A 10,273-nucleotide genomic window follows, 5' to 3' on the forward strand; every position below is an offset into this window, starting at 1 on the left:
TGGCTAAAAACACCTTCAAGGTCAAGTTTGATCTTATAAAGCAAAATACATGGATTTTTTAAAATTACAATTTTTGCCACCATTATGTATCCAGTTGGTAACAGTTTCACAAAATGTAAAAAAAAAAGAGCCGTTAAGCTTTCTGATACCTGAGAACTGAAAACGTTTTTCTGAAGGACTGACAACTTTTTTTTTCCTGAGAACTGAAAACGGCCTTCCTGAGAAATAAGGATGTCCTAAAATGTACAACTTAATGATGCTTGTAAAATAAGAACGCTTATTAGCTAGCAGTGGCGGCTGGCCAATGGATGGTGCTAGGGCGCTGCCTCACTCACCATGTGATTAAGAAAAAAATAATTAAAATACAAAATTAAAATATTTCGAAATTTATTCATATGTTTTTTTGAAGTGCAAGATAAATATTTAATCTTTAATGACATGTAAAGGTGTTTCATTCAACGTCTGGTTGGTGATGTTTTTCTGCCCTGGGGTGCAAAAATCTTTGCAGATAGACTCGCATTAAAAGTTGTCCATGTGCAGTAGCTCCTCTTCAATGCAAAAGACAGCTCTCCTGCCCCCAGAGCTGAAAGAAACTTTATTTGCACACCCCCTCCCTCCACTGTGCTGACGTCACAGTAGTCTGCTAGGAAATATGGCTGATTGGCAGGTTTATATAATTATTTAGCAGTGAGGCTTGGCTACCTGCATACAGTGAGGCTAATGCTTTATTCTGCTTTCCCTGCATCCTTTTTCAAACGTCAGGATCTCACCCAGTGTCGATTAATACATTTTTGATAAGGCACTTTTCAGATTATTTTATAATGTTTATAAAAGAGGTGTGATACCTTTGTATATATTTCATTGTTTTTTTTTATATGTCTATTTTGAAGTTGTAGACCCCCTGGAGAAAACTTCACCAGTTGCCATTGTTAGCTAACTTTTATAGAGACTGCAAAGTTTTATAATAGACACTTTAGGTGTTTGAGCTAAGATCGGAACTGCCGTGGTTGCTGAAGGTGCAGCAAATGTTAAGAAAATGGCAATATATGTCCTTCAAATTCAATTCTAAAATTGATGCGCTCAACGCTTTAAAGCCTGAAATTTGAAATACATTTCAGAAGATAAATTTATCTTTCCTTTAAATGGGATCTATATTGAACATTTTGACAAATAAAAATGTAAATAATTAATATAAATGTGCACACTCACTTGTACCGTATAGAAACAGGCATACATGGTAAATGGCCTGTACTTATATAGCCCTTTTTCAAGTCAGAGGACTTGACCAAGGCACTTTACACTCAGTCATTCACTCACACACTGATGATGGCAAACTACATTGTAACCACAGCTGCCTTGGGGGTCACTGACAGAAGTGAGGCTGCCGCACACTGGCACCACCCCTCTGACCATCATCAGTAGGCAATGCAGGTGAAGTGTCTTGCCCAAGAACACAACGGCACTGAAAGCCGGAGCAGGTGCTTGAAGCATCAACCCTCTAATTTCAGTATAAACTTCTATATCTGATGCCACTGTCACCCAATAGATACATGATGTGGACAATCTTTGATTATATCTGATGTCCTCAATAGTACTTCAGAATCCGCTAATGAGAAAACATATACGATGCAATTTTATCCTTGTTTAGTTCTGAATGTCAGCCTCTTTCTACAGTTGGTGGAAATAATCAGTATGTAGCATATGTGGTAGAAATCCCTTGCATAGCTGCTTTTTGATAGATGGTGACCAATGTATTGATTATACAACATACTCATATGCAAATTTTAAATATAGCAACATCATTCCAGTGAAGTGTGATGTCACAAATGTTATCAAATATGCTTGAGTTAGTTGTGTGATATTTTGACCAACCATAGATTTCATGCTTTGTTAGTTACTGTTTCTGACAAAAACTGTACTAATTATTATTAACATGATGGGGTGGAGAGCTACACAGTGAAAAAGTGGGTAGCATTGCTGCCCCACAGCAAGAAGGTTCTGGGTTTGATTCCTGGTCTGTGTGGAGTTTGCATGTTCTCCCTGTGCATGCGAGGGTTCTCTCCGAGTACTCCGGCTTCCTCCCATAATCCAAAAACATGAATGTTTTTTGTTAATTGGCTTCTCTAACTTCTCCTTAGGTGTGAGTGTGTGTGTGAATGGTTGTCTGTCCTGTTTTTCTCTGTGTTGTCCTGGATGGCCAAGCAACCTGTCCAGGGTGTACCCTGCTTCTTGCCCATTGACAGGTCGAGATAGGCACCAGCACCCCTCCCGACCCCTGCAGGGATATTCTTGTCAATTATTTTTGGATTTTTGGTGCAATTTTGTAAAAAAAACAACCCAATTGTGAATTGTTCTTTAATGATCAGTGGATTAATATTATTATTATTTTTATTGAGGAATACCTGAAAACAAGATATTTCCAGGACTTTTTTCAGTTATCAAGTTTTTTTTCTTGATCCATTATCTTAAAAAAATGATTCTTACTTGTATCAAGTAAAGTGAGAGGTTTTTCACTTGATATGAGAGACATACACTTAATACAGTTTCGTGTTTACACAGTCAATGTTCACATAGAAAATTTATAATTGTTTAGGCTACCATAATAAAGTCAAAAATAACTAAACTACTTGACCTTATAACAATATATATTTGTGTTTTTTTTATGCAAGCTGATTAAAAAAGTACCACAACATGCAAAAGAAGTAATGACATCACTGACAAACCCATTAGTTATTGATCATTGTGACTGAGCAGATATGTCACCAGGATTGAGTAATCCTCTCTGTTAGCCTAGTTGGGAGGAGGCTAGCTGAATAAATCACCATGGCAACTGATGTGTCACTGCTTTCGGGAAACCAGCTTGGAGCTTTAAAAAAACAGCATATTCATATTCCGACTTAATCCCTTGTTTTGGTATTGTGAAATAGTGCTTATATCTTTGTTTATTTTGTATTATATTTGTTTATCCTTATGTTTAATCCCAGTCTTTTTTTTTTATTTCTCTCCTAAATGCACCTCCTGCTTCCTTTGTTTTTACCTCCCTCTCTCCCACTATTTAAACAGTCTGTTGTTAAATGCTTATTATGGAAAACTTTCCATTTTGCTCCATGTTCCCAGCACCTCATATCTTCCTTTAAGTTTTGTCATTGATTTATTTTTATTAAAAGTACAGTCACTCATCTCTATGTCGCAGTCACTGAGCCCTTTTTGCATTTTGGTCCTCCAGCCTGGATGAGATGGTCTTTCCCACTTACCTTTTCCCCTTCGGATCAACCTGGACCAAAATACAGAATGAAACTTGTGACTGAAGAAACATTTCAAAGCGTAACCTTTCAAACCAGATATTCAGTTAAATTGCTCTTTACTCACAGATATTTGAAACGCAAGAAGATTCTGGATTTGATTTCCCAGCCCCGGGTCTTTCTGCATGCAATTTGTATGTTCTCCCTGTGCATGTGGGTGTTCTTTGACTTCCTCCCATGGTCCAAAAACATGACTGATGCTTTCCTAAATCGTCCTTAGGTTTGAATATGTGCGTGGTTGTATGTCTTTGTCTCTGTAGCCCTGCAATAGACTGGGGACCCCTCCAGGGATTATCTTGCCTGTTGCCCATACACTGATGGAGATAGGCACCTGCCCAGCTGTAATTTTAGGAATGTAAACAGTAAAACTCATAAGTTGGAGTTTGATAATTATCTTGGTACAGGAGAGTTTCAGTAACAATTTGCAAAAGATAAGGGCCTCCTCCATCTAAGCCCATCAGGCTTAGATGAGGAGTGATAGAGGAGAAACAACACTCTTGTGTTTGGTGCTTGTCATCATTGAGAATAAGAATTTCTTTATACTTTTGCATATAAATGTCCCAAATGAGGCAATGACTTAAAAAAATAGATGTGTTTTACCACAGTGAGCACTAAACAGTAGGTAAAAAGTGTGTGTAGAGTGGGAACTGGCTGGCAGCAAGAGATTTGCTATGAACAAAACTGACCTTATTGGTTATTAGAATTCGAACAGCAGCCCTAGAATTCAGGCAGTCTTTCTTGCAAATACGAAGTACTCCTGGATCAGTGTTTCTGAATTTCTTTGCGTTTCTGCTCTGGTCAGCATTAATAAACTTAACAAAGCAAATTTGGCTGGTTTGTTTTATAAATGGGATACAGCAGTCAAAGGGTGCAAACGTGTGAATTCACAACAAACACAATAATAAGACTAGAGGCCATCCAAAGGGGAATCTGAGAGCGAGGTCAGAGACAGAACCAGGGGATCTGAGACTGGTCTGATTACAGGTTATATAGCAAGGTGAGCAGGTGGATCTGATGAAGGCTGATTGGGAATGGGGCAGAGCTGACAGGTGTGTTGAATGGTGAATTAAACCAGCACCAGTGCCAAGAATCATGGGGCCAATTCCCCTAATAAGACATGTGATGGATGCTGAGAGAATCCGTGTTTAAAAAAAAGCAACCTTACCTTTTCTTTTTTTTTTAAACCCTAACCAATTTTTTTTTTTTTTATTTAAGCAATGGATCTGGTCCATAGATATTATTTGTATTTATTTCTTTGGTTGTGCAAGTTGCCTGTATATGTGACACACCATGAGAAAACTAGGAACAAATCAGTAGAGCATACACTGAAAAAAACAGCAGAAACCATCAGGTTTCAGAATAAAAGAATGACTTTTGGTTTCATTTCAAAATGTGCAACCTGAAGATGTGAATTAATAATTATGTGCTATAAATGGTAGTTTAAGAAGCCTTAAATCTGTAAATTTTGTTAGTTTTTTGTCTACTGTTGGATCCTTGCTGTTTTAAGTGGTTTAAAATGCCAGAATTTCTATGTTCTGGCTCTCGGTTCATGTTTCTTACTTTTTTTTCATGTTACAGTACTTGTAAAAGTGAAAGGAACTGGATTAAAGCTTTAGTTGAACAGAAACTATTGTTAAAGGAAACTGCTGTAGTGATTTAAGATGCCCACAAAAATTTATCTGTATGATATATTTTGAAATTTGCCTGTTTATGATAAAAATTTCATCCAGCCACACCTGCATATCAGGAGGGGGCAATCTTCTCTACTCAAGAGTACTTGATGATGGCCAAGCTAGGCCACCCAAACATAGACATGAAGAGCCAGTTTCAATGAAACCCTTCCGGGAGCCCTACATCTGTTTTGCAGTTGGCTGGGGATTTTGAAGTTAATCCTGGATCATCATTAGTGATGGTGAGATGGAGCCTCATGAGGCATTGAACCATTTGGCCAAATTGCTTCAACGATCCCCACAGTTCATGAAGCCTAATGTGAACATGTCACCACTTACTGGTGGAGTGCAGAACTACAGTTAGTAATAAAATCTGTGATTTTTTTCTATTGTTTTTTTCCCCATTTAAGTTCCTTTGAAATTTTTAATGATCAGTGTGTATAAGAAAATCTTTTGTACTTTTTTTTGCGTATAAATTGTCTTAGAAGAGAACAATCATTTAAGGTACACAGTTTTACTGCAATTTTAGTGATATAAGCTGAAGCAGACAGTGAAAGTGCTTGTGCAAATTGGACAATGATGAGCAAAATAAAATGTGATCATAATCATAAAGACGATGCAGTTATCCACACGCAAGCCAATAGCTTTCAGGAAACTGCAAAACATCTCACAGCTGCTTTGTCATTGTGCATAACTGTTACAAGGACTGATGTCTCATGTTAAACAAGTTTACAAAACATCCCACAGATATTAAGCAAACAAACGTTCTTTTGAGTGGTGTGGAGATTGATTTAGTTCCAGTTATTTTAGATCCAACATTGTCCTTCAAAGAACAATGTAAAGAAAGTGTTCCAGGTATTTAAATTTAATTTCCAAATTTCCACCACATTTGCAGTACTTTATCGTGAATGTTGCAAGAACTTACTTGCACTCTAAGATTATCTCTAATATAGACTTTTTCTTGAATTCTTGGTCTTTTACTTCCCAAAAAAAAAACCAAGAGTATCGAAAACATTTATGAAAGATTACAAAAAATTCTTGATGAAAAGTCTATTTCCCACCACAACTGTCATATTCTAAAAGAACCCAGTTTATTGGACTTCAATAACATGGTGAAGAGTTTGTTGGATTTACAAACTCTTACACTCCTTGTCCACACTGCCACTCAATGAGTTTAATAAATGTATAAGACATACGGACCCAGTATTCAGGTGAGACAGAAAGTGGGAAGTTCAAAACGTTTAATGACAAAAATGAAAATAAAACAGAGACAGAACAGAACACAGGCTGCTGTGGATAAGTGAGCCTGCTGCGACTGCGAAGGAAGGTGAAGCAATGGCCATCGCTGGCACTCTGGTTGGGGAGAAACCGGTAATTGCCCATGACAATCTGACAGAAAATGATTATCCATGTGAGTCACTTAGCTGGCTTAACAGTTCAGTCCATCCTCTGGGGTGAGGATCCGGCTGATGGACTACCATGGAGATGCGGAGCGGGCCACCTAGAGTGTCCCCCAGGCAGGAACCCCAGTGGGCAGGCAGGAGACCGATCCAGGTGTTAGGTTTATCAATGATGATTATAAAATTAATGTCTGTGTGTGCGTATGAAACATTTGAGCAAGTAGATGCTTCACTTTGTCTTGTGATTCAGTCGTGGAGCATCTTGTTTTATGACCTGATCAACTGTCCTGTCAGAACAATACTCTGTTTGTAACCATGTATGTGTCATGTTCTGTTAATAAAGCGCTCTGCAGAGGAGGTCCGGTGGAGTGTTTGAGTCTTGGGTGCAGCTGTCTCTCCTCCTGCAGGAAGCTGTTTGAAAATCCCTTACTGTGTATTTCAGTTCTTCTTTTACAAACCTACATTTTTGAACCCAACACCAGGCCAGGGAAGCAGTTCAGAACAGGAACGTTCTGAGATTCAGGAGTCCGTAGTCTGACCAGGGCAGCAAGAATCACAGGAATTAAAACTGAATCTCCCCGCAAGCTGAAACAAAACCAAACCTGAACAGACTCAGTGGTGAAGAGCCAGGACCCGAGCTCCTCCTGAACGCTGATATCACGTGTGATACAGTATCTGAAAAAATAGTTTTTCTTTGTCAAAATGAGCCTTTCAAACAGAATTACATTTTTTCAAATCTAGAATAAACATTCTGGATGTCTAGAAATAAAATTCAGATCTCCATATTCCTATTGGTTACTGGTCAGCTTTTGTATTATTTTGACTATGAAGAAAGTCAGAATGAATCTGCAAAACAATGAACACTTAATGTTCATTAGACATGGTCAAAAATGACATAAGATAGGTTCATGCTTTTATTAAAGATCCCTGATCCAATTTGTGACTTAAAACACAAATTGGATCAGGCATACAATCTTAAACGAGCTCACTGCATTGAATGCATTTAAAAGACCTCCTTGAAGTCAAGAAGACAAGCCAGATCTTAGGAAATACCTGCCGAATTATTTGACTTTTGACAGAATTGTGGATGATTTATGACCTAGTAGCTTCATAACAGCTGATGATAATAAAAAATGTGTTTAAACATTGAAGGAGTTCTGATTTATGACAGAGCTGTGAAAAGACACATTATCGTGATGTATGAGACAGTTAAAAGAATATGGAATTTAGGTTGCATGTCAGTTGGGAAAGATAAATGTGGAAGGAGGCTTGCTTTGAAAAGCATTAAAGAACTACATTGCATGCCTGTCAGCTATTAACTAAAAGACAGAAAAGTCTATTTCCTGAGAACTGAGGTTAAATCTTAGTTCTCTGTAGCTTTTGCAGCTGTGAGTCCTTAAAGCATTTTTTATATACCATCAGTTAGAACAGAGTTAAACAGGATAAAACCATCTGTCAAGTTCAGAGAAAGTCTTAACTAAATAAAAACCAATCTGTCCCTAACACAGGAGGTAATCTGACTCTAAAATGAATCAATGGTCGTGCTGCTCTCGGCAATATTAACTGGAAATAAACCTTTGTGATAACAGATGAAATGTTTTACATCACGGTAAAGGAAACTTGGCCCCCTGTTTTTGCACTGGATAGTTTTTCAATGTAAGCAGACCATTTAAGGTATTGCCTGGGGACATCCTAACTTAAACAGCACATCATCAAAAACAACATTTTGCTTGTTCATGGTTACATCACTTACGTGAAGCAGGCCCAGACCATCTAACTGCCACTAACTGTAGGTACAGTGCTCTTTTTCAGAAATTATGCAGTGCTTGTACACCGAATGTAACAGGATTGCTGCATTACAAAAGTTTTCCTTTTTTCTCATCGCAACAAAACTTTCCTTAAAATAATCTGCATAGGAAATATCATAAAGGGCATTTTCTGTCTTTCTGGTCAGCAGTAGATAACATTTAGAACCTCTTTAAAGAAAACAATATTCCTTTTTCTCTTTGATGCATCTTTGAGACCGCTTCACAGCGGGGCCCCTGGCAGCCGAAAGAACGCGCCTAATGCAGCGTTCTCTGGCATGCATGGTCTCCCTCAATCTCCCTCAATGTATCTGAAGTATGTCATGAATGTTTTGTACTGAAACTGAATTCTTGATTACAATGCAAATTGTAGCTGTCAATAAAGATTAATTGATCATATAAAATAACCCTAGAAGTGGCAATTGAGGCCTGCTGTCTTAGATTTTTTCTGTGCTGCTCTGACCTCTAAGATTACCTGTTTATATGTTATTTTGGTATTTCTTTTCTTTTCCATTGTATATATATGTATATGTATATATATATATATATATATATATATATATATATATATATATATATATATATATATATATATATATATATATATATATATTTATTTATTTATATATATAATTTGTCTGCACCATTAAATCCTTGTAAGTGCAAAGCTACTTGGCAATAAATACGATTTTGATTCTTCTGATTATTGTGTGGATCCTATAGGCAGCCACAACTTGTAACAATGCTGCAGAAATTATAACTATGTGGAGAAGATGCAGGCAGAGGAGAAAGAGAAGAGAAAGGACCTACACTTTTAGAGCAAAAAGGTTTAAAGTGAAAGAACAAAATACTATGACCTATTGCCGAAGATGACTTGGAGCCTCTAAGATTGAATTCTAGATCATTAATCTGAGGTGAGTTTCATCAAACCACAGTTGTTCAGAGTTTATTTCCATCTGTAGTAGTGCTTTACGCAAGCAGGGCTTCTTATGCTGTATCATTAGGGTGATCAAGGTACTGATTTTGATTAGTTTTGGTTCTCTACTCCTCTTTAGTGATACAGTTTGCAATCTTTGTCTTCATCAATCACAGCAGCAGTGATCTCTGGCTCTGACTTGACCAGAGATAATTTCTCCTCTGTTACTCGGCTGCGCAGGGAGCCTAATTTACACATGCTGAAAGCTAACTGTGTGAGAGGAGGCTTTGTTTGTAATTGTAATGAACATATATAGACTTCATTATGCTCTGCCTTTAACCCACCAGTGATTGGCTCTAACAGTGAAGTCTATAGGCCCACCACTTCTGGTCCTCACTGGTTTCTATAGCTGAAAAAGGGTGATTGGGAAGTCAATTCGCCAGTAGTCTAATGGGCCACTCAGCAGGTGTGTGGAATAAATCGTAGAGGTAAAAATGCCAGACTATAGACTCTAAAGGGCATTTTAAAAGATGGAAATAGAATAAGGTGGCAAAGCTAAACCCCCAGGTGTTTTAACATGACAAAAATGCTATTATAATGGCCATATAAAGTACAACGGAGCAAATAGGTATTTTGTGTGCATTTTCTGAAATTTTTTTTCCCCCACATCAGTTCCTGGGCGCCGTACAGAAAAGAATACACCAGTGGCGGCTGGTGAAAAATATTTTTGGTGGGGCTGATATAGCCTAGTGTATGTCTCCAACTAACCCGGAATAAGAATTCAAAAAAACAATTGGACATTACATACAATTTAACAGTAATGATTTAATTTACTATATAATAACAGTAACAGTGATGATTTGGGTCACTGTGACGGGGTTCTTTGGCCTCCAAGAATCCAGTCTCAGTTGGGTTACCGGTGTTGGTGATTTATTGAGCTCAAAAACTCAAAACAGGGTGCAAAAGAAACTAAACATATACAAGATACTCTGGGCCTCAGCCTCCCTCCAGTTACCAGCAATGTAACAAAGAAACAGAAAACAAAAATTGCTGCTTTTCTTCCCACAGCCCTCATTAAATAGTTTAAGCCCCTACCCTCAAAACTAAATCAGATTTGTCCATATATTACCTCCACAAACAATTGATATACAAAAACAAACAAATAATTTTTATATATTAA

Source organism: Cyprinodon variegatus, unplaced genomic scaffold, assembly GCF_000732505.1.
Source record: "Cyprinodon variegatus isolate N-32 unplaced genomic scaffold, C_variegatus-1.0 Scaffold268, whole genome shotgun sequence".
NCBI lineage: Eukaryota > Metazoa > Chordata > Actinopteri > Cyprinodontiformes > Cyprinodontidae > Cyprinodon > Cyprinodon variegatus.